Consider the following 24,899-nt stretch of genomic DNA (forward strand, 5'->3'; position numbering starts at 1 on the left):
AAAGTACTTGTGTTTTTTAATTTATATTTACCATTCAATATTGCAATCGCTGCAGGCAGTCCCATTGAAGAACACGGCAGCGCGGCCTGTTTTTGAACTTTCCAGGCTTACATGAACCACGTGACCACCCTGCCGGCGAGATCAGAGTGTGTCGCGACTCTTCTCTCTCATGGCTCTGGCACAAGGCCGGGGACTCTCTAAATCGACGCCACTTCGACCTGGGCGGGACTTTACGTCCTACGTCACTCGCTATGGGTGTGCATGTGTGCGCGTAGCAGTCACTCGCGTATGGCAAGCCGAATTGACATTTATTAACTAAGTTTGACTATCCGGAATTTACGTTGTAGATATCAACAACTTCATTCAAGATATCTGTTACGTAGTTGTGACTAGTCGAAACGACAGTTAGAGATATCTGTGACGTAGTTTTGACTAGTCGAAACGATAGTTAGAGATATCTGTAATTCAGTTTTGACTAGGCGAAACTGAATTACAGATATCTGCAATGACTTCACGGAAAACGACATTCAACTCGTCACACATCTTAAATGACAATTGCAGATATCTGTAATTCAGTTTCGCCTAGGCAGAATGAAAGTTAAAGATATCTCAAACGTCATTTGAGTGTTGGGCATTACGTTTTAGATATCCAGAAATACGTAATTTCCCCTTGCCGCCATAATCAAAGAAGAAGTGGGTTCATTTCCGAATGGAATAAGAAAGGAGCAGTCATGGCGTTGGCTGTGATCGAAAAGATCACGAGAAAATATGGAGCGATGTAATCAGTGAATTGTGTGAATGATGATTGAACAAGGAGCTGCTCCGCTCCCGCTTAAAGTAAACGGTCCTATAATTTGTCATTACAGATATCTGAAACGTCATTACAGATATCTGAAACGTCATTTCGCCTAGTCAAAACTCGAATTCAAGATATCTATAATTCAGTTTCGCCTAGGCAGAATGAAAGTTAAAGATATCTACAATTGTAGATATCTCTAATCAAAATTCCTTTCAAGATATCTATAACTTGATAATAGATATCTACAACGTCATTTTGACTAGTCGTAACTCCAGTTAGAGATATCTACAACGTCATTTTGACTAGTCGTAACTCCAGTTAGAGATATCTACAACTTCATTTCGCCTAGTCAAAACTTAATTTAAGATATCTGAAAAGGGACATGTAGATATCTTGAATTGAGGTGAATTAAAGATATCTTGAACTGGAATTATGACTAGTCAGAATCAAATTGTAGATATCTCAAACTGGAATTACAGATATCTACAATTCAGTTGCAGATATCCGTAATCCACAAAGTGGATATCCGCAACTGAATTGTAGATATCCGCAATGAGAAACCCCATAGACATGAATGGCGAAAATGACGTAATTTCGCCTAGGAGGAATGTCTTTGTGGATATCTGAAATGACAATTGCGGATAGGAGGAATGTAGTTGCGGATATCCGAAATGTTAGTTTTGACTAGGCGAAACTGAATTGCAGATATCTGCAATGTAATTTCCGGATAGTCAAACTTAGTTAATAAATGACAATTCGGCTTGCCATACTCGCGATGGGTGTGCATGTGAGAAAGGTTTTGGCTTTTAGTGTCTATGGGTTGGTAATAACGGTTCTGATGATTTTTCTGATGGAAAAGTGGTCTTTTATTTCCATAATCTTTGTTCAGTGAACGCATAAACCCGTTTGTTAGTTAGCAGTTAAACAAAATGCGATCTCTATGTTTACAGTTACCAACGACCAACGTTTAAAGACTGATGATTGGGGGTTCGATTCCCTAGTGATGCAAGGTTTTTTCTTTCATTTTGGACTGCACACACATCGCGAGTGAAGGATACTCGCACAATGTACACACATCACTGTCTTTACAATTTCTAGGCAACCGAAGTTTGAAGATTGTCAAGTGGTTAACTCTTGAACTAAGACCTGATGGGTTAGTGGTCAGAGAACAACTCATTGACGCGGGGAGAAGGGGTTTGATTCCTTAATGAAGCTAGCTTTTTTCTTTCATATTGGACTGGATGTTTGTATGCCATTTTGCGTAACTTGTAGTTTATGATGAAGAAATGTTACTGGGGTTAATGTTAGGGTAACGGTAAGGGTAAGACACAAAGTGTTTTTGCAACACAATATTTCTTACAATAACAAAGTTCAAAGTTTTGATGACTCCAGTAGGAAACTTAAAGGTCCCATGACATGAAAATCTCAATTTATGAGGTTTTCTAACATAAATATGTGTTCCCCTAGCCTGCCTATGGTCCCCCAGTGGCTAAAACTTGCGTTTGGTGTAAAACGAGCACTAGCTGTTCTGCTCGCCTTTGAAAAAACGGAGGCTCAAGCGCGCTGATTTGGAAATCTGTGCTCATGACGTCATGAGGAATCTCAGCTCCTCCCCTTACTCTGCCTGGCCCGCCCAGAGACGTTGGCCCGCCAATGAGACTCGACCGTGCGAGCGCCACATGTGTGTGTGTGAATACACACACTGTAACGCAAGTGTTTCTTGTCGGTTCTTTGACGTGTCTTGTATTTCCACAACGAGACTGTCGTGGGGGTTATCTAAGCCATGGTTGAGAAGGAATTGGGGGAAAGGAACTTTGGTTTGACTCTGTGAAGTACATGAACTGCGACATGCCGCCGGTTGCCGCGAGGCACCATCGCCCGGCAGCGGGCAGCCGGCCGCAGGCAGCGAGCGGTTCAGTCGACTTCAGGTTGATGTGAAAGTGGAAGAACCAGAGACGTCGCAGAACCCGACAAAGTCGTTTGTGATTCATAATATCGTCTGGACTGGCGCACACAATCTGTTATATGATATAGATATCTATGTATTATATGATATTATTTAGATATAGAGCTCCAGGACTGGAGTGGAGTGGAACGCAAGTGGTGTACACTTCCTTGTTATTTGGATAACCGTTCTGCTGTTGGTGTGATGGCGCATAACACGTCGGACTCTCGTCTCTGGTATTTCTACAACGAGACTCGTATTGGGGGTCATCTCAGCCAAGGTTGAGAAAGAATTGGGGGGAAGGAACTTTGGCTTTGACTCCCTCAAGAACATGAACCACGACAAGGAGGAGAAAGGGATCTTTGCCGGGCAGCGCTTATGCACCTCCGCCTCCGGCGGTGGTCCCTCAGCGGGGCTCAAGCGGGAGACATTCGCCGCCAACAATCCCTTTCTCCTCCATGTCGTGGTTCATGTTCTTGAGGGAGTCAAAGCCAAAGTTCCTTCCCCCCAATTCATTCTCAACCTTGGCTGAGATAACCCCCAATACGAGTCTCGTTGTAGAAATACCAGATACGAGAGTCCGACGTGTTATGCGCCATCACACCAACAGCAGAACGGTTATCCAAATAACAAGGAAGTGTACAACACTTGCGTTACAGTCCTGGAGCTCTATATCTAAATAATATATACATAGATATCTATATCATATAACATATTGTGTGCGCCTCCAGACGATATTATGAATCACAAACGACTTTGTCGGGTTCTGCGACGTCTCTGGTTCTTCCACTTTCACATCAACCTGAAGTCGACTGAACCGCTCGCTGCCTGCTGCCTGCTGCCCGCTGCCGGGCGATGGTGCCTCGCGGCAACCGGCGGCATGTCGCAGTTCATGTACTTCAGCGAGTCAAATCAATGTTCCTTTCCCCCAATTCCTTCTCAACCATGGCTCAGATAACCCCCACGACAGTCTCGTTGTGGAAATACAAGACACATCAAAGAACCGACAAGAAACAATTGCGTTACAGTGTGTGTATTCACATTGATGTGGACGTTGAAGAACCAGGAACGTCGGAGAACCCAACGCGGTCGTTTGAGATTCATAATATCGGCTCACACAGCTTTTGGCCGTGATAATATATATTATATGATATAGATATCTGTGTAGGCTATATGATAATATTTAGATATAGAGCTCCAGGACTCCCGTGTGTTCTAGAATATTTACAGAACACGGCTAAAGGCTGTGTGCGGCTCGCCATTGCGATACATCCACTGTAAACAGAGCGCATGGTGGCTGCAAGCTGCTCAGGGCCACACCCCCACCCTCCTCCTTGACACGCCCACCGAAACAGCGCATTTGGGGGAAGCTCAATGTGCGACTGGCTCGGAGTGGCTGTAACTCTGCACCACGGCTGAATTTAGGGAACGTCTTTGAATACTGTGTTAGTTGCCCACTAATACCTATATTAAAGAATACATAAAATAGCATGTCATGGGACCTTTAAGATACCTAGAGAAATGCCTGAGTGCTCACGAAACATTTACAAGTCAGCAGTGTGGTACAGGGTGATCATTTCTGATATACAGTACAAAAGCTGAAACTATTAGACAGGAGTGGGAAAGATGCAGACGCAGACGTGGGAAGCAATAAGACACACCAACACACAGTTGCCTGTTGCAAAGTGGTTCAGAGTTTAATAGAAATAGTTAGGGTTAGCTGGTATGGCGTTATCTGGTATGGCTACTCTAATGTTAGCTTAGTTTGTGTTGTTGCGTCATGTCATTTGTAGAAATATAGCCTATCATCACAGACTGTAGGAATGTCACCCACCCTCCATCGCGTACGACACTGACGCTCGTAATCCTGTAGTGCAAGGGACTTCGTGCACAGATCCCTGAGACAAATGGCTACGCGCACACATGCACACCCATAGCGAGTGACGTAGGACGTAAAGTCCCGCCCAGGTCGAAGTGGCGTCGATTTAGAGAGTCCCCTGGCACAAGCCCCCAGGAACACTGCATACTTCCGCAATCCACCAGTGCTCAGCGGCCAAGCCTGGTATTGCAGCTGTTTAAGCGGGCTGTGGACGGGTCCCTCAAATCATGGGACCCAGAAGTAGATATCTCCGTTCACGCCAATACAAGTGGGGAACAGGAATGTGTCTCCGCAAAAAATGTCTGGATATCAATCAAAGGCTCGTAATTACCTTCATGCCATGTCCTAAAAAAAAATATTTTTTTTCTTTTCAAAACGCCACCTCAAGCGTTTTATTAGCTGTTATCTCCCTGGGGAAGAGGGGTGTGCAGCTGAAAGGAGTCGTAGTGAAACAAATGGCATCCGAGAGGGCCTAGTTCAGGCCGTTAACGTGTCCGATTTTTGGACTGGTTCATCTGCTGCTCAATAACTCTCACGGTCCTCTGCTTGCGATCATTGTGATTCATCATGTATTGATCCATTTATTCAAAAGATCCAAAGACAAAGAACAGGTGCATTGCGGTATCATTTTATATTGTTGTTGGACCGGAGTGGGGGGGGGGGGGTGGGAACGCATGCGTTCGATATTTCTGCATCCGGTACGTCAAGAACTAGAACTAGAACAAGGCAGCGCCAAACATTTCACTGATGACTGCTTCCTCAACTTGGGCGAATACAGAGCTGGACTTGCTCAATGTCTGAAAATCAAGTCTGGATCAGTACCAACTCTCCTCGGCTCAGCTACAAACCTCGAAAAAGTAAGTTAACTAACGCCATATCATTGTGTTGCTTTACTGTATATAGTTACCTTGTTAGCATTATAATGTTGCTTTAGCATTAGCGCTACAGCTAACAGCCAAGTTATTGTCGCTAATGTTAAGGTAGATAGCATCAGTTATGTGTGTAAATACCATGGACCTATTATAGAGAAAGGACAGTGGACCAATACATGGCCGCCCATTCATAACTATAAATACACACTGTAAGTCGAGTGTGCACCTCAGCAAGCAAGGGACATCATACGAGAATGGGCACAATTCAACAAAGGGGCTACAGGCACTGATCTCTACTGCTTGGATACCAAGGGAATGCAATGTTTAACAATGTCTGCTCATACTACAACAAACGAATACAACTGTATTCTACCGGCCACTGGACCGCAGTAGTTCTAGCGTTTTACTGATGAGGAGATTGACCTGTTAAACTCATCCTAAATACATATGGTGCGTTCCAGGTAACCCGTGTTTTCGCCCCCTTCTACCCTCTTGTACTCCCAGATATAACTGGTTATTAACGGGCAAAAAAGTGTACCTGAAACGCACTATTGTAGGCATGTTTTCCCCTTCACACCAGATTCAAATCAAAGGGTTATTAGCCGATTTCGGCAGAGCTTGATGTCATGGTATTGGGTTGTTGAGATGAACTATAAAATATGTATACAAATCAAGGATGTAATATCATTTCATAGAACTCATTTTAAGTATTAGGCTAATGTAATTCACTAAACATGCTTCTCTTGTATCTTCTTACAACTTGCACCTGGAATACATACAAGGTAAAAAATTGAGTACTGATTTTTCTTTGTTCTCTCTACGCAGGCCAGCTCATCAAGTGCTTACATTCAGCAGCTTCTCTCAAGGGATGTTGCCTGCCAGACAGAAAACCTGGAAACGCATATTTATAGGCACAAAGTTGTCCTTAAAGTCTATGCAGCCCCATTTTAAAAGTGAAGGTGTGTACATTACTCATTGAGTATTTTTTTTCTTTGATTTGGTAGATTCTAGGCAGCATAAATTCTAGGCTGATGCTAGATTCTAACTGCGCTAAAAAGCCTGGTCCTCTTTGGAAAAGCATCATGACCAGCGCCCTGCTAAAACACGAGTCAAACTTGGGAGTTGCATTTCAAAGATGGAATCAGTCAAGAGCTCAGAATGGTTTCAAGACAGATGCCACATGAGCTGGTTTATCATTCTCAAACATCAATGAATTCATAATGCATGAATGTTAGCTGATCAGCTTAGAGGGAAGGAGACGTTGTTGCTTTTTAGTGTCGAAATAGAATTGCGCTTCGCATGTCATGTTGTGAGATCATTTGGCGCTGGTGTTCGTTGAGTGTCCTTAACCACTTGAGCTTTGAGTCTAGGGAGGAGGGTGCTGGAGGTGACGTCCCTCTCCAAAACTGTGAATCTTTGTCAGCAGTACCCATTTTAAACCCTCTGTGTCAATGTTGCATACATTTAAAGAGTTTCTTTCCCGTGTACAAATACACAATGCCTGCCTTTATGCAAATAATGTATCAAAACTAGAGCTGTCAAGCGATTAAAATATTTAATCGTGATTAATCGCATTAATGTCATAGTTAACTCACGATTAATCGCGATTAATCGCAAATTCTTTTTCTATGCTAAATATCCCTTGATTTTTTTGTCCCATAATTCTTCTCATTTTAATTCTCTTATCAACATGGTGAAGTGCATCGGCTTGCCTTGTGCAAATGATTTTTTATTGATAACAACATTGGCATATACTGATCAAAACAGGACGATACAAAAAAAGAGCCTATAGTGCAATTAAACGACTGCTATGAACAAATGTCATTTGAACATAGCAGTCAGGCTACTGCTTCTTTGTTTTGAGCCAAAGAAAAAAATAAATATATATCATTTTTATTTTTTTTAATAAAACAATTGTGTTAATCGCGCAATTTTTTTTTTTAACGCTGTTAAAATTGGTTTGCGTTAACGCCGTTAATAACGCGTTTAACTGACAGCTCTAATCAAAACAATAGATTTTTCCTTTTTTTCTCCGTCTGCAGAAGACTGCGATGCCTTTGGAGACCGTAGCACTCAGTGTTGCGCCACCTCAGAGATTCTTGGTGTGGACGTCCCTGGCTCCTCCCACATGTCCAGTCACAGCGAGGAGCTGAAGATTCTGAGCGTCTACGGAAAAGGGGAGGGCCCACTGGCGGAGGACGGCCATGACACCCTCTTCACCGCGTCAGAAGTGGAGGCCCTGAACTCGCTTTCTGCGGACCACAGCGTGGCCAAGAGCCTGGAGTGCGGCGAGCGGCTGGTCTGCCACGAGGAGCTGAGTATCCATGTTGGAAATCGTCTTCTTATTCACCATCCAAACGAGAAGCTTCCTTTGTTACAACTCCAGCACACACCCTTAGAAAGCACACACCTCTATGATTTAAAGAGTCGTACGTGTAGCCTGGCTATTTCCAGACTCGTTGGTCTAGGGAAGCTGCTGTCATTTTCTTCAGCACAAGAGGCTTGATCAACTTGTTCAACTGACTCTGTACGCAAATGGCTGCTTGCCGTCGCTTCCCTGTCGTCATTGTGTTAATCCAGCCAATAGGGCGCCAGGGGGAAAAGCCAACTAGTTGATTGGCGCTGTCGCACCAAAATTGTACCGGGGTGAAAATTGTACCACCTACGTAATTCGCGTTCTAAACATTACGTCATCGTTCGACACGATTGTCCGTTGCTTGGCAGGTTTCAAAAAACATTCGCGCTCATGTTGCCAAAGAAGAAATAACGTAATACAAACACTTTTTTTTACTTTATATTTGTATTGTATTGAGTGTTTTAAAGTGTATCATAGTTTAGCTAGCTTGTGTTAATACACTCAGTTTACTAGCTAAATGCCATTAAACAATTAAATGCAATGTAATTATAAAGTAAGCAACGCTAATAAATATCATTTGTAAAATACGTGTTATCTGCTTAATGTTATTTCGTCTTGTGACGCTCAATGGATGAGCGCAAATGTTTGTGAATATTCATGAACCTTCCTACGTCATTGTTACAATACAATTTTGGTCTCAAAAAACAGTCTCAGCTTCTCCAAAAACGTATCGGAAGCAGAAGGATAAGAATTACTCTTCTCCTGACCCTTATGAAGGGCGAATTCAAATCGCCGTCAGAACAGGTTGGGGGAACCCAGTATATCGTAATTGGGGATTAACAACTATTCTGTGCAAATGAAAGGAAATGAAAATGTGTTTCCTTCTTTATGTGGAAAGCCGGAGACCCCAGACACCATTTCAATCAAGGTTGAAGAGGATATTGGTGGAGGCATGCCCGCTGTAGGTTAGTAATACACATTGCATCCATGCTAGCAAACTGACCTACCAACTGAGAATGTACTCGATTCTAACTGCGCTGGTCCTCTTTTGAAAAGCATCATGACCGGCACCCTGCTAAAACACAAGGACTACTATACAGTTTTATAGTAGAATGATTTACATCTTCTTCATGGCAGATGTCAGGAATGCTGAATCCGCTCTGATTCCCAGTATAACTACAGTATTGGTAAAGCAGGTGATCGGAAACCACAGATGACCTGGGTTGTGTCTTTATGATCTCCCCACATCCTTAAAAGGCGGAGACGTAGCGGTGCCTTCTCAGCTGACGCCTTTGACCCTTGACCCCCCCAAGGGGAACAAGGAAAATGCATAATAAACAAAAAGCCGTTGGAAAGAAAGAATGTCAAAATATACTTCTTCCAATACACCAGTGTGTAAAAGTACATGCTGTATCCCTTTGTGCAAATAATTAATTAATACTAGGGCTGTAACGATACACAAATTCACGATTCGGTTTGTATCACGATTTTTGACCCACGGTTCGATACATCCCACGATTCTTTTAAATTTAAAAAGCATTTTATTTAAACAACACTTAAATACCAATTATCTTAATGTAACATTTAATAACAAATAATTTGGAACACTGAACAGATTTGAACCAAAATAATACTATTAAAGTATAGCTAAATTAATAAAGAAATAACCAAAGATTGCAGTTGGAGGATGCTTTTTGCTGGTAGGCATAATAGGGCCCCTTTAACTGTTTGGTTGGTTTATTCAAATATTCTTATTGGCGCTTCTTATTAGGCTATGTAGCTTAAATAATGACATAATCAGGCCTTATAGAATGCAACATGTTTAATAGCCTAACTTTCAATAGATGAGGAAAAACATGAACGTCGCAATAACGAGGCATAGTGTTACGAGTAGCATATGTGTGTGCGGGAGAATGGCAGTGTGCGTATGCGTGTGTGAGTGACGTCAGCGAGTGAGTGGACGAGCGAGGAGAGCGAGCGGTAGCGCGTGTGTCTAGTGAAGAAGCGAACGAGTCCGGTAGAATAAAGTACCCATCCTGTCAATAATCGGTGGCCGCTTCATTCCGACCTATAAGCAGACAAACTGCCAGTCAAATCACACAAAACAATAGAGACAGGATCACACAGGCAATTTTTTTCGCGCTTGGCCAACTCTGGATAAATGTCGTTCATATATGAGGACTTCGACGGCTGTGGAGAAATGCAATCCTCCGTAGCCACGGAGAGCTGTGATCACAGAGAGGGCATCTCGTCACATATTTACGGCATCGATAGGAGGGGGAGCTGTCAGCAGACTATTATTTAGACAAATTATTAGCAAATTTCAATCGGACAATTTGACCGAAGAGTTAGAAAGGGCATATCGCGCTTCTGCCTTCTCACACCGCGAGACAGGATCGTGGCTTTGAGTATCGCGATTTTCGGTTTGATACGCGTATCGTTACAGCCCTAATTAATACCATTACTTTCTCTTTGTTTCCTCTCGGAAGAAGACGTCAATGACATCAGAGACTGCAGCACGCAGCGCGACGCCACCTCGGAGAGTCTGGGTGTGGACGCCCCTGGCTCCTCCCACATGTCAAGTTACAGCGGGGAGCTGCGGATCCTGAGCGTTTACGGACAAGGGGAGGGCCCACTGGCGGTGGATGGTTGGTGGAAGGTTTCTCCCAACAATGCCAATATGATCGTACACATGAGGACCCGACCAGACGAGAAGCCGTACGGGTGTGACCAATGCACGAAGAGCTTCAGTCAGAAAGGCAACCTGAAAATCCACATGAGTACGCACTCCGGGGAGAAGCCCTACAGGTGTGACCAATGCGCAAAGCACTACAGTCATAGCTACACCCTCAAGATGCACATGAGGACCCACACCGGCGAGAAACCCCACAGGTGTGACCAATGCAGGAAGCGCTTCAGTCTAAGTGAACACCTGAAGGGCCACATGAAGACTCACACCGGGGAGAAACCCTACAGCTGTGACCATTGCAAAAAGCGCTTCGCTCGGCATGGCGACCTGAACGTCCACATGAGGACTCACTCCGGCGAGAAGCCCTACAAGTGTGACCAATGCACGAAGCGCTTCAGTCGGACAAGCAGCCTGAAGACCCACATGAGGACTCACTCCGGCGAGAAGCCCTACAGGTGTGACCAATGCCCGAAGCGCTTCAGTCAAACAAGCCACCTGAAGCGCCACATGATGACTCACTCCGGCGAGATGCCCTACAAGTGTGACCAATGCACGAAGCGCTTCAGTCGGACAAGCAGCCTGAAGACCCACATGAGGACTCACTCCGGCGAGAAGCCCTACAGGTGTGACCAATGCCCGAAGTGCTTCAGTCTGAAAGACCACCTGAAGACCCACATGAGAACTCACTCCGGCGAGAAGCCCTACAAGTGTGACCAATGCACGAAGCGCTTCAGTCATGGCTGCAACCTGAAGAACCACCTGAGGACTCACTCTGGCGAGATGCCCTACAAGTGTGACCAATGCACGAAGCGCTTCAGTCGGACAAGCAGCCTGAAGACCCACATGAGGACTCACTCCGGCGTGAAGTCCTACAGGTGTGACCAATGCACGAAGTGCTTCAGTCTGAAAGGCAGCCTGAAGATCCACCTGAGGACTCACTCTGGGGAGAAGCCCTACAAGTGTGACCAATGCACGAAGTGCTTCAGTCCGAAAGGCAGACTGAAGATCCACCTGAGGACTCACTCTGGGGTGAAGCCCTACAAGTGTGACCAATGCACGATGCGCTTCAGTCAGAAAGGCACTTTGAAGATCCACATGAGGACTCACTCCGAGGAGAAGCCCAACAAGTGTGACCAATGCACAAAGTGCTTCAGTCTGAAAGGCAGCCTGAAGATCCACCTGAGGACTCACTCTGGGGAGAAGCCCTACAAGTGTGACCAATGCACGATGCGCTTCAGTGTGAAAGGCAACCTGAAGATCCACATGAGAACTCACACCGGCGAGAAGCCCTACAGGTGTGACCAATGCACGAAGGGCTTCAGTCTGAAAGGCACCCTGAAGATCCACATGAGGACTCACTCCGGTTAGAAGTCCTGCCTGTTAGTGCATTGCAACGCCAGCTACAGCGACCCAAGCAATTTGAGTGTGCAAGCACACGGGCAATGGGGTGCTTTCACACAGGGTAACGGGGCGCTTTGATTGAGAGCTCTGTCCGGTATTTGTCGAAATTAATGCTTTTAGTTTTTCTTTTCATCAGGATTAAACATTTTCCAGCTTTTGATTCGCTTTGTTTTGTTGTCATTTTAGTAATTTATGTCTGTGTGATAAAGAACTTATTTCTCTGATTCTTCTGACAGCAAAATATTAGGAAACTCTCACATCGTTTGTAAATACAAAGGAAACTTGTGAGGGGAGTATACCACGAACCTCGCTGAACATACCTAGGCTTTCTTGGGAAAACCTGGTTTGACAGAGACGCAACTCGCAGTGAGAGTTAAATGGTTCCACGACACTCACTTTAGATTAAATTAGTCGAACCAGGTTTTCCGCTTTAGGTTCAATGCACGTTCACATAAAAGGTGTGTTTATCACGTCATTTGACTCCCCCTTATGCAAAGTGAATCGAGCGTGCGTGGTGTATTATGAATTCCTATGAGGAATTCAAAGTCCAATTCACAGCAATGGGGAACAGGGTTGCCCATAATATGATTGTATCTAGGCAACAAACGGAGAGGACGCTGGCGCTGTCTGTTCGCCGCTTTTCCAAGCAATTTTTGGGCCAATTTTGGCCAATTTTACTTAAAAAGTGATTTTTTGTTGACATATTATCTCTACTTGGTTCCCTGCAAGCTACATCAGCGACGAAAAGCAAGCTTATGGACTGTCTTTAGTTGTTCCAGTGTTATTGTGTTATTGTGAAGAGCCGTGTAGCTCACTTGTTATTTTGGTTTCCCTAGTAACGGCTAAAAACAAGTAGCCGATGTGACATTTTCCTGGTCACTGCTGGCGATTTTTTTTCCGGCGATCCTGGTGAGGAATATGCCCTGGTCAACCTGCTAAGCTGTCTCTACTGTCTCGTGGATTTTCTGCACTGCCTCCCAGCTCTTCCCCAGATGCGTCGGGTCCGTACCTAGCTGCTAACAGGCAAACATCACTCAACATCAGGTTCGATGTTGACGTACTTCGCCCCACAGCTGCTGAAGTACAACAATCGCTCCATCCCACCCTGTATTTCCACCATTAAGCAGCTAGGACTATTGCATAGACCTCGATATATCCACAGAGGCTCAGGGAGAAACTTTATTTATGGTCAGCCTGCCGGCTTCATCACATCCATTAGGTCCGCTGAGACGGCTGAGGGCAAAAGACGTAACATGGCGAGATCCCCGCACTCCCGGCTGGATAGATTTCATGGAGTGGATTCCAACCTGCGCGGAGTGGATTTTAAGGCTCTGCGACCTGTACAGAGAATAACTCCACAGTCACTGGTTAAATTTGAACTTTTCAACACTCAATCCTTGAATAATAAATCCAGCTTGATTGAAGAGCATATCAGGGAAAAAGGACTTGACTTCATGTGTCTAACAGAAACCTGGCACCAGCCAGAGGTTTACTCTGCCCTAAACGAAGCCTGTCCCCCAGGCTACAGTTACTTGGAGGCAGCCCGCAGAACTGGACGCGGTGGTGGCCTAGCTGTCATCCACAAACAGGACCTGGAGTTGTCCCCCATGGTGCTGCCTACAACTTCCTCCTTTGAATGTCTTGCATTCACATTCAAGCCCCCCCATCCCATGACTGTTCTACTCATATACAGGCCCCCTAAACCCAACTCTGCTTTCATCCCGGAAATGTCTGATCTCCTCACAACACTCTGTACTACCTCTGCCAATACCATCATTCTGGGTGATTTAAATATTCATGTTGACACCCCCTCATGCCAGCCCGCTGCTGATTTTCTTCAGCTGCTAGACTCCCTCAACCTACAACAACATGTTGATGCCCCCACACACTCCAGAGGACAAACAATTGACCTGGTCATCTCAAACTCCGCCCCCATCAGCAACCTACAGGTCTATGATCTTGGCGTCTCGGATCACAGAGTTGTGTCAATGGAGCTCCCTTTTCCTTCCTCCCACACCAAACCAAAGCGGCAGATCCACTTCAGGAATGTGAAAAATATCAACATGGATGCCCTGGCCCTGGACCTTCAACATCTCTCCTCTGGCTCAACTGACTCCCTCTCTGTTGCTGACTCAGTGGACTTATACAACCAGTCCCTGAGCAGTCTCCTGGATCTCCACGCCCCCTTAACATCGAGGTCAGTCTCCTTCTCGCGCTCCGCACCCTGGTACACCAGTGAACTACGTACAATGAAGGCTGCTGGGCGTGTCCTTGAGCGGCGACTCAAGGCCTCTGGTCTGACCGTTCACAAACAGGCATACAGGGAACACAGGAGGGCATATGCTGAAGCCCTGAATAATGCACGGTCCAGGTTCTATTCCGCAATAATCAACAATAGCCCTGGTAACTCCAAACAGCTCTTTTCAACTGTCCATCACCTTCTCAAACCCCCTTTACCATCCCAATCTGATGTCACCACGGAGAGGTGCAACATGCACATCAACTTTTTTAAACAAAAAGTGAATAACATCCGCTCACACCTCTCCATCACTACTGCCCTGCCCCTTCAAACTGCTGACCCACCGATTGACTCTGTCCAGACCCTCTGCTCCTTCTCCAGCATCACAAAGGAAGAGGTGGAGGACGTCATCAGGAAAATGAAGCCATCCACCTGTGCACTAGACCCCTTCCCTACAGCTCTGCTGAAGGCCAACATCTCTGCTGTCTCTCCACTCATCACCAATATCATTAACCACTCCCTCCTGGCCGGCCATATCCCATCTGCATTAAAAACTGCTGTCATCAGACCAACATTAAAAAAACCTACCCTTGATCCAGAAGTCCTCTCCAACTACAGGCCCATCTCAAATCTCCCATTTCTGTCAAAAGTTCTGGAAAAAACATTTGCAGCACAACTCCAGGATCACCTCATACAACATCACTTGTTTGAAAAATTCCAGTCTGGTTTCCGCTATGGCCACAGTACAGAAACAGCCTTGGTCAGGGTCACAAATGACCTCCTGATGGCAGCAGACACCGGCTCCCCATCTCTCCTCATCCTCCTGGACTTAACAGCTGCTTTTGATACGGTTGACCACAATATTCTCCTTCACCGCCTGCAATACACCATTCGACTATCAGGAAATGTAAAGAACTGGTTCACCTCGTACCTCACTGACAGAACTGAGCACGTTGCCCTGGGCAAAGCAAAATCACACACCAACAACGTCACCTGCGGTGTCCCCCAGGGCTCGGTGTTGGGCCCCACACTGTTCTCACTGTACATGCTCCCCCTGGGTAGTGTCATTAGCAGGCATGGCTTGTCTTACCACTGCTATGCTGATGATACACAGCTCTACATCAGGACAACCCCCACTTCTTCTGCCCCTCTGCCAACATCCACACTGACCACCTGCCTGGAGGAGATAGAGGCGTGGATGAAGCTCAACTTCCTACAACTTAACAGCCATAAAACGGAAGCCATCCTTGTTGGCACGCCACATCAGCTCCGCTCCCCCACCATCACCAATATCACCTTCTCTGGCAAAAACGTCCCCCTTTCCACATCCGTCACCAACCTCGGTGTTAAAATGGACCCACAACTTAATTTTGACACCCACATCAAACACCTCTGTAAGACAGCTTTATACCACCTCAGGAACATCGCCAAACTCCGCCAATCACTCACCCTGGCTGATGCAGAGAAGCTCGTCCATGCCTTTGTCTCCTCCAGGTTGGACTACGGCAATGCACTCCTCATTGGGATCCCTGGCAAGAGCATCCAGAGGCTCCAATACATTCAAAACAGTGCTGCCAGGGTCCTGATGAGGGTGCGCAAGCATGACCACATCACCCCCATCCTGAAATCACTGCACTGGCTCCCTGTCTCACTCAGAATTGAGTACAAGGTCTCCCTCCTCACCCACCAGTGCCTATAACGGACTTGCCCCCCTCTACCTTCAGGAACTCCTCACCCCCCCGACAAACTCACGTACACTCCGTGCAGGATCCACTCACACCCTCCAAACCCGACATACGAAGCTGTGCACCATGGGTGATCGGGCCTTTTCTGCTGCTGCCCCTAGACTATGGAACGCCCTCCCTGACCACCTGAGGGCTCCACAGACTACAGCTCTTTTTAAACTGAACCTCAAAACCCATCTCTTTAAAAGAGCATTCAGCTAAACTTTCTTTGAGGTTCCCCCTTTTTTAATAGTTTTTTGGTATTTTTTTCTCTGAAGCACTTTGAGATTCTTGAATATAAAGTGCAGTATAAATAAAATGTATTATTATTATTATTATAATATGGCTAGGGTGGAGTGCTGGCAAAAAATAGTCGTCCGTGTTAATTCAAAAGTGAAAAGATTCTGCTTATTGTCTAAAAATATCATTTATCATCATGCCTGTTACCCCCATATATGTGGTGCCAGCACGCTCCTACGAACATGGGGCCTAGTCAAAAATAAATATGTAAATAATATTCAATGTGTAAGTTGTAAGCATCCATTTGAATAATTTCAGGTGAATCTAGCATATGATTTGCAATGGCCTAGGCTCCAACCTTTAGTCACATGTTGATTACCTGCAGCAAATAAAAAAACAAATTTAATATGACTGGGAGGAGGACCGCTCCACCGCCCTTCACCACTTCAGAGGAGCTGGCTCTCGCCAATAACGAAGGTCGGCCGATGATGGTAGGAGTGGAAGGGGGGGCGTCCTCTGACCTCACTGCCTCGACTTCCAAGGCCTTTGTAATGAGTATGTATTCATGTATTGGCAATGGACATCAATAATTGTCTTGCTAATCAAATTGTTGTGAAATGATTGAGTGTAAATTAATTGTCATTTTTAGTTGAAGGTACAAACATTAGTTTGGAGGAGCTGCCGACAATCAATCTCCAATCAGAAGCATATAACTATCAAAGCAAAGTGTCACGTACTCTTCTAAATGTTTAATTTCTGGACAGAATGTCCTATAATAGGTTTCCCTGATTCTTGCAGGCGACTGTCGGCCTGCAAGAATTCTCACAGCTATAGTATGAATAAAAAATGCCTAGGCCTAATTGTGTCACTGACATAGCGGTTATGTGTATGCAGCTGATGGTGGATGCTGCTGAAGGTGAATGCTGCTGATGGTGGATGCTGATGATGGTGGATGCTGATGGCTGCTGCTGCAGGTCGCTGCTGCTTGAGGCGATGGCTGCTTGAGCTGGCTGGTGCCGGATAACACTGCTGCTGCAGGTCGCTGCTGCTTGAGGCGATGGCTGCTTGAGCTGGCTGGTGGTGGCGAAGGATGGTGGTGTCGCCTTCTGCTGCTAGTGGTGGCGGCTTGTGCTGGCGACGGCTGTTGGTGGTGGTGGCGGCAACTGCTGCGATTGTTGTCCTTCCTTTCGACCTGATGCACTTTACTATCCTTAACCTCAGCCTGATGTTTGTGGAGTATTTTCTTTGTTTATTAACAACTTATAATATTCCTCCCTGTTCCTTCACTTTGTTCTTGTTTTACAAGTTAGACATACACGCACACCTGTTTACACATTTGTTGTTCTTGTTCCACACATGACTAACATTGTTTTATTTATTGATACCCCCTGGCTCTACTTTGCTGTTCTTGTTCACTTACTGTATGTTTGCTTTGTTGTTCTTAGTCCTTGTTCCCACTTGTTTTTGGTTCCACAAACCTCAGCCTGATATATCTGGCATCTCAAACACTGGGTCCAGCTTTACCATCGCCTACTCCTTTGCAGTGTGCAGATGTTATGCAGTGGAATCTGCATTTGCTGCAGGGTTTTATAACCAGTGGTCCATTTTACTTGTATTGCTTTTTTAATTGTCTCCTTTCCTCACCGTATTCCTCTCTTGTCAACACTTATATATACAATATTCATCCCTGTTCCTTCACTTTGTTGTTTTTCAAGTTGGACACACACACACACACACATTATTGTTGTCTGACCCATTGTTTAATAAAACTTTCATTTGTTATTCTTTAATATATGTGATACTTTGTGTTCGGCTTAGTCTTAAAAGTAGCATGGTTGTGTGGTCAGCTCCTGACTCATCAGAAGAAGTTGCCTGGACACTAAATGCTAAATGGACTGTTGCTACTCTGCTTTCTCAATCGCTCTCTGACCACGGGTACGTGAATCGGAATTACAAGCAAAATCAAGAACATTTAATAATAATAATAATACATTTAATTTAGAGGCGCCTTTCAAGACACCCAAGGTCACCTTACAGAGCATATAGTCATCATAAATCGTTGTTTTTTTTAAAAGACATTGTGGAAAAAAATAAACATAAATAAAAAATATATATTTTTTTTTATTTATATTTAGTCCAGTTGCGCTAAAATGAACATCTTGAATCGTCTGATTTCAGAACAGATGTAGTGAGGTTAAGCCACTAAAGTCAGTGCTACCCATGTGCTACCCATGCTTACACGAACGTGAAGCTTTACCTCAAACTTAAAAACGTATCTAAGTAGCTTGCAGTTGTCACCCTACCACTCCAAATGTAAAACTGACGTTTACAAATATGCAACAATGGTCAGATGAGTACTTGTGTTTTTTAATTTATATTTACCATTCCATTCAATATTGCAATCGCTGCTGGCAGTCCCATTGAAGAACACGGCAGCGCGGCCTGTTTTTGAACTATACAGGCTTACATGAACCACGTGACCACCCTGCCGGCGAGATCAGAGAGTGTCGCAAAATGGTCGCAACTCTTCTCTCTCATGGCTCTGGCACAAACCCCCAGGAACACTGCATACTTCCGCAATCCACCAGTGCTCAGCGGCCAAGCCTGGTATTGCAGCTGTTTAAGCGGGCTGTGGACTGGTCCCTCAAATCATGGGACCTAGAAGTAGATATCTCCGTTCACTCCAATACAAGTGGGGAACAGGAATGTGTCTCCGCAAAAAATTCTGGATATCAATCAAAGGCTCATAATTACCTTTATGCCATGTCCTAATTTTTATTTTTTTTTTTCTTTTCAAAACGCCACCTCAAGCGTTTTATTAGCCGTTATCTCGCTGGGGAAGAGGGGTGTGCAGCTGAAAGGAGTCGTAGTGAAACAAATGGCATCCAAGAGGGCCTAGTTCAGTGCTCCGTTAACGTGTCCGATTTTTGGACTGGTTCATCTGCTGCTCAATAACTCTCACGGTCCTCTGCTTGCGATCATTGTGATTCATCATGTATTGATCCATTTATTCAAAAGATCCAAAGACAAAGAACAGGTGCATTACGGTATCATTTTATATTGTTGTTGGACCGGAGTGGGGGAGTGGGCACGCATGCGTTCTATATTTCTGCATCCGGTACGTCACGGACTAGGCCACGTGTCTTGGCCCCATAACGCGGAAGCAAATCGCTCCTGTATGTTACCCTGCGCCACTGAGCAGTTTGTATAGGAATGAATGGGCGGCCAGTCCGTGGTCCATCCTTTATTATGTCCATGCTCTGGCAGCATCTTTAGACGGATGAGGAAGCCGGAGCCAATACGTCATAGGCCACGCCTACTGGATACAAACGCAGCGCGGGAGTCAGATGAGGTCAGGAACATATGGGCGTCCCGTTGCTAGAACACGGCAGCGCCAAACATTTCACTGACGACTGCTTCCTCAACTTGGGCCAATACAGAGCTGGACTTGCTCAACGTCTGAAAATCAAGTCTGGATCAGTACCAACTCTCCTTGGCTCAGCTACAAACCTCGAAAAAGTAAGTTAACTAACGCCATATCATTGTGTTGCTTTACTGTATATGGTTACCTTGTTAGCATTATAATGCTGCTTTAGCATTGGCGCTACAGCTAACAGCCAAGTTACTGTCGCTGATGTTACGGTAGATAGTATCATTTATGTGTGTACAGGGCTCCAGAGTGCGCCTAATTTGGGCGCACATGCGCCTAGAATTCGGGGTAGTGCGACCAAATATTTTATTTGGGCGCACCGGTGCGACTGAAAATGTATCTGGTATAATTATTATTATTTATTTTTTTACAGAGCAGTCTATTCATAATATTGTAATAACCACGGAAGAGGCAGTGAATGAAGTATTGATTAGACAGCGATTTATTATTATGCCGCTTTTCCACTGCATGGTACCAGCTCGACACGACTCGACTCGACTCAGCTCGCATTTTTTGCGTTTCCACCGCGAAAACATGGTATCTGGTACCTGAAGTGGCTGCTTTTTCTAGTACCGCCTCGCTCTAGGTTCCAAGCGGCTTAGCCGATGCTAAAAGGTGACGTCGGCAGACGGCCGGCCACTGATTGGCCAGAGAGTGTGACGAAGTCACAAGAGCGACATGGCAACCATGCTGGTAACAGCCATAGCAGCGCCGCAGCCAACATATTCCACTTCTTCAACTTCTTCAACATGCCAGCTAATAATAGTAATGTTATCGATGTCCTCCATTGTTGTTACGTGGGTTCTGTCCATGTGTGGGTTGCGTAGGTGTTGTTTGCGTCGCGTACAAAAATACGTCACGGCCCTTTCGCGCAGCCGACCCCGCCCACGTCCAGGAGGTACAATTGCGGTGGAAAACGACCCGTGCTGCTACCGTGTCGAGTCGTGTCGAGTCGAGTCGAGCTACATGTGCGGTGGAAAAGCGGCATAGACACCTAATAAACTGTTGGAACACGCAAGACCGGTAACAATAGAAACGCCGGTAAACAAACCCGCGAAGCCCAATCCAGGGGCCTGTACTACGAAGCTCGATTAGAGGGTTAGTGAGGTATGTTGAGCTGAAAGCCTGGGTTAGCTGTACCATGAAAGTCGATCTCTTTTAGCGTCGCTGTATCACCATGGTGACTTACGCTCGCAACCAAACCTGGGCATTGAGTTTTTTTTTTCTTTGATTTGGTAGATCCTAGGCAGCATAGATTCTAGGCTGATGCTAGATTCTTCCTGCGCTAAAAAGCCTGGTCCTCTTTGAAAAAGCATCAGGACCAGAGCCCTGCTAAAACACGAGTCAAACTTGGGAGTTGCATTTCAAAGATGGAATTAGTCAAGAGCCCAGAAGGGTTTCAAGACAGATGCCACATGAGCTGGTTTATCATTCTCAAACATCAATGAATTCATAATGCATGAATGTTAGCTGATCAGCTTAGAGGGAAGGAGACGTTGTTGCTTTATAGTGTCGAAATAGAATTATTGCGCTTCGCATGTCATGTTGTGATCAGATCATTTTGCGCTGGTGTTCGTTGAGTGTCCTTAACCTGGCCAACCACTTGAGCTTTGAGTCTAGGGAGGAGGGTGCTGGAGGTGACGTCCCTCTCCAAAACTGTGAATCTTTGTCAGCAGTACCCATTTTAAACCCTCTGTCAATGTTACATACATTTAAAGAGTTTCTTTCACGTGTACAAATACACAATGCCTCCCTTTATGCAAATAATGTACCAAAACAATTCATTTTTCCTTTTTTTCTCCGTCTGCAGAAGACTGCGATGCCTTTGGAGACCGTAGCACTCAGCGTGGCGCCACCTCAAAGATTCTGGCGGTGGTCGCCCCTGGCTCCTCCCACTGGTCCAGTCACAGCGAGATACTGGTGGTTAGCAGAATAAAGAATATTTTGGCATTTTTGCACTTGTAAATAGTTAATCGCGTTTTAACCTACACTCAGATGTGAACTCATTCTTGCATGCGAGGGTCTTGAATCCACAAAAAAAAATACACAGGCAAGACATTGAAATTGCAGGGCGAGCCAAGCCATGACCGAACCAGCTTGGCAGTGTGAAAACGCCTAATCTGTCAGTAGTGGGGATTGACAACTATTCTGTGAAAATGAAAGAATATGTCTTGTGTGTGTTTCCTTCTTTATGTGGAAGGCAGCAGACCCCAGACACAATTTCAATAAGGTTGAAGAGGATATTGGTGGAGGCATGCCCGCCGTAGGTTAGTAATACAGATTGCATCTATGCAAGGCAAGGCAAGGCAACTTTATTTATATAGCACTTTTCATACACAAGGCAGACTCAAAGTGCTTCACATATAAACATTGTCATACAATAAAATAAAATAATAGGTAAGTAAAAGAAAAACATATGCAAAAAATAGAAGTTAAAAGGCATTTTAGTATTAAAATAGAAAATAAAGGCAAAGTTAAAAAAGCTTTTTTAGAAAGTGCAATGTATTTCAGATTTAGCAGAAAGCTATAGCAAACATAAAAGTCTTCAGTCTTGTTTTAAAGGTGCTCAGAGTTGGGGAAAGTCTTAAATCCTCTGGGAGTTTATTCCAGCTATTTGTTGCGTAGTAACTAAATCCTGCTTTCCCATTTTTTGTGTTTACTCTGGGGATAATTAACAGATTGGTCTCAGAGCTTCTTAGTGGTCTAAAAGGCTGATGTAGTGGAAGCATATCAGTTAAATATTTTGGGCCTAAACCATGTAGGGATTTATAGGTAAGCAACATGATTTTAAAATCAATTCTCTGACCTACAGGAAGCCAATGTAATATGATCAAATTTTTTGGTCTTTGTTAGAACTCAGTTGAACCTTGATCAACTGAGAATGTACTCGATTTTGCCTTCCCAGCAGGAGCCTTTAACCCTTGACCATCCAAAGGGCGACAAGGAAAATGCATAATCAACAAATAGAAGTTAGAATGTCAAAATATAAATCTTCCAATACACAAGTTTGTACAAAGTACATACTGTGTAGCTTTGTGAAAATGATTCATTAAAAACATCACTTTCTCTCTTTCTCAGTTTTCCTCTCTGAAGAAGACGATGACATCAGAGACTGCAGCACGCAGCGCGGCGCCACCTCGGAGAGTCTGCGCGTGGACGCCCCTGGCTCCTCCCACATGTCAAGTCAACGGGGAGCTGCGCATCCTGAGCGTTTACGGACAAGGGGAGGGCCCACTGGCGGTGGACGGCCATGACACCCTCTTTGCCGCGTCAGAACTGGAGTCCTTGAGCTCGCTGTCCGCTGACCACAGCGTGGCCAAGAGCCTGAACTGCAGCGTACGGCTCGTCCGCCTTGAGGAGCTGACTGGGCATCAGGGCGGCTGCAAGGGCCGGCCCGGTGTCTTGTGTGGAAAGGTTGTTCCCAACAATGCCAATATGATCGTCCCCATGAGGACCCACAACGACGAGAAGCCGTACAGGTGTGACCAATGCACGAAGTGCTTCAGTCTGAAAGGCATCCTGACGCGCCACATGATGACTCACTCTGGGGAGAAGCCCTACAAGTGTGACCAATGCACGAAGCGCTTCAGTCGGACAAGCCACCTGAATATCCACATGACAACTCACTTCGGCGAGAAGACCTACAAGTGTGACCAATGCATGAAGTGCTTCAGTCAGAAAGGCCAGCTGAATATCCACATGAGGACTCACACTGGGTAGAAGCCCTACAGGTGTGACCAATGCCCGAAGCGTTTCAGTCAAGGCCGCGCCCTGAAGTTCCACATGTCGACTCACTTTGGGGAGATGCCCTACAGGTGTGACCAATGCATGAAGAGCTACCATCGGAAATGCGACCTGGAGAGCCACCTGAGGACTCACCCCGGTGAGAAGCCCTACAAGTGTGACCAATGTACGAAGCGCTTCAGTCAGACAAGCAACCTGAAGATCCACATGAGAACTCTCACCGGCGAGAAGCCCTACAAGTGTGACCAATGCACGAAGTGCTTCAGTCTGAAAGGCACCCTGAAGTTCCACATGTCGACTCACTCTGGGGAGAAGCCCAACAGGTGTGACCAATGCACGAAGTGCTTCAGTCAGAAGGGCAGCCTGAATCTTCACATGAGGACTCACACCGGCGAGAAGCCCTACAGGTGTGACCAATGCACGAAGGGCTTCATTGTGAAAGGTAACCTGAAGATCCACATGAGGACTCACTCCGGCGAGAAGCCCTACAGGTGCGACCAATGCAAGAAGGGCTTCAGTCAGACAAGCAACCTGAAGATCCACATGAGGACTCACACTGGGGAGAAGCCCTGCGTGTGTCTGCAGTGGAACGCCAGCTACAGCGACCCAAACAGTTTGCGTTTGCACATGCTCAAGCACAGTTTGGCACGGGGTAACGGGACGCTTTGATTGAGACCTCTGTCTGGTATTGGTTTAAATTACTGATTTTAGTTTTTCTTTCATCACAATTAAACGCTTTCAACTTTTGATTCGCTTTCTGTTTTTATTAATAATCGATGTCTGTGTTGAATAACTTATTTCTAGGACACTTCTGACAGCAAAATATTTGATTTAATGTAGAGCTTGATCAGGGGAAGATACAGGCAGCAAAGTTACCAAGCATACAGTCAATGAGACGATGGGTGTACATGATTCTTATAGGAAACGTTCACATCGTGGGTAAATACAAAGGAAACAAAGGTCAGGGGGAGGGGCCTTCGTGGAGTTTAGGATTGGCCAGAGGAGAGACCAAGTTCAATTGCAAAGAAGTCTGTGGATTGGCCTCAGTATCAAACTTGGTGCCCACAGTTGCAAATGGAAACTATCTAAACACCTTTCAATTAGAGAGGGCGGAAGGTATCTCTAGGACCATGGAGAATGGATAGAAATTCATTGAAATTCGAGATCTCAGTGATGCTCAGTTTAGGCCGGTCCTCCCTCTAGAAGGCAGCATTATTCTAACGGGACAAAGTCAGAAGATTCCTAGCATTGGTCCCCCTTCACTCCCTGTTTGCAGCGGCGGCTGGTGATCCAATTCGTGGGTGGGGTGCAGTAATGGACGGGGGTCCTCCCCAAGAAAATATAGAATTGGTTTCTGGGATGCCCACTAGCTAAAAATTTATTCTGATTCATTGCCTACATCCTGACTTGCAGGGCCTGGACAAGCCTACACTGCTTTCACTTTCAGTCCACTAGTTATTGCTATTTGACCCATGGTTGTTATTCTGATATTGAGGCATATCATGATCAATGTCCTATAGTGTTTAACCCGAGTCTCAAGGTCTATTTCAAATGCAAATACATGCCAAAAGACTTAATTAA

General features: G+C 45.3%; 1 protein-coding gene and 1 pseudogene across 1 annotated transcript in view; both read left to right on the plus strand.

Annotated features, from left to right (window-relative positions):
* Positions 1–24,899, plus strand: part of LOC132456606 (uncharacterized) — a 102,042-nt gene that overhangs the window by 26,407 nt on the left and 50,736 nt on the right. The gene's annotated exons all lie outside the window — the stretch shown is intronic.
* LOC132455297 (zinc finger protein 845-like) lies at positions 10,345–24,065 on the plus strand (annotated as a pseudogene).

The sequence above is a fragment of the Gadus macrocephalus genome, chromosome 4, assembly GCF_031168955.1.
Source record: "Gadus macrocephalus chromosome 4, ASM3116895v1".
NCBI lineage: Eukaryota > Metazoa > Chordata > Actinopteri > Gadiformes > Gadidae > Gadus > Gadus macrocephalus.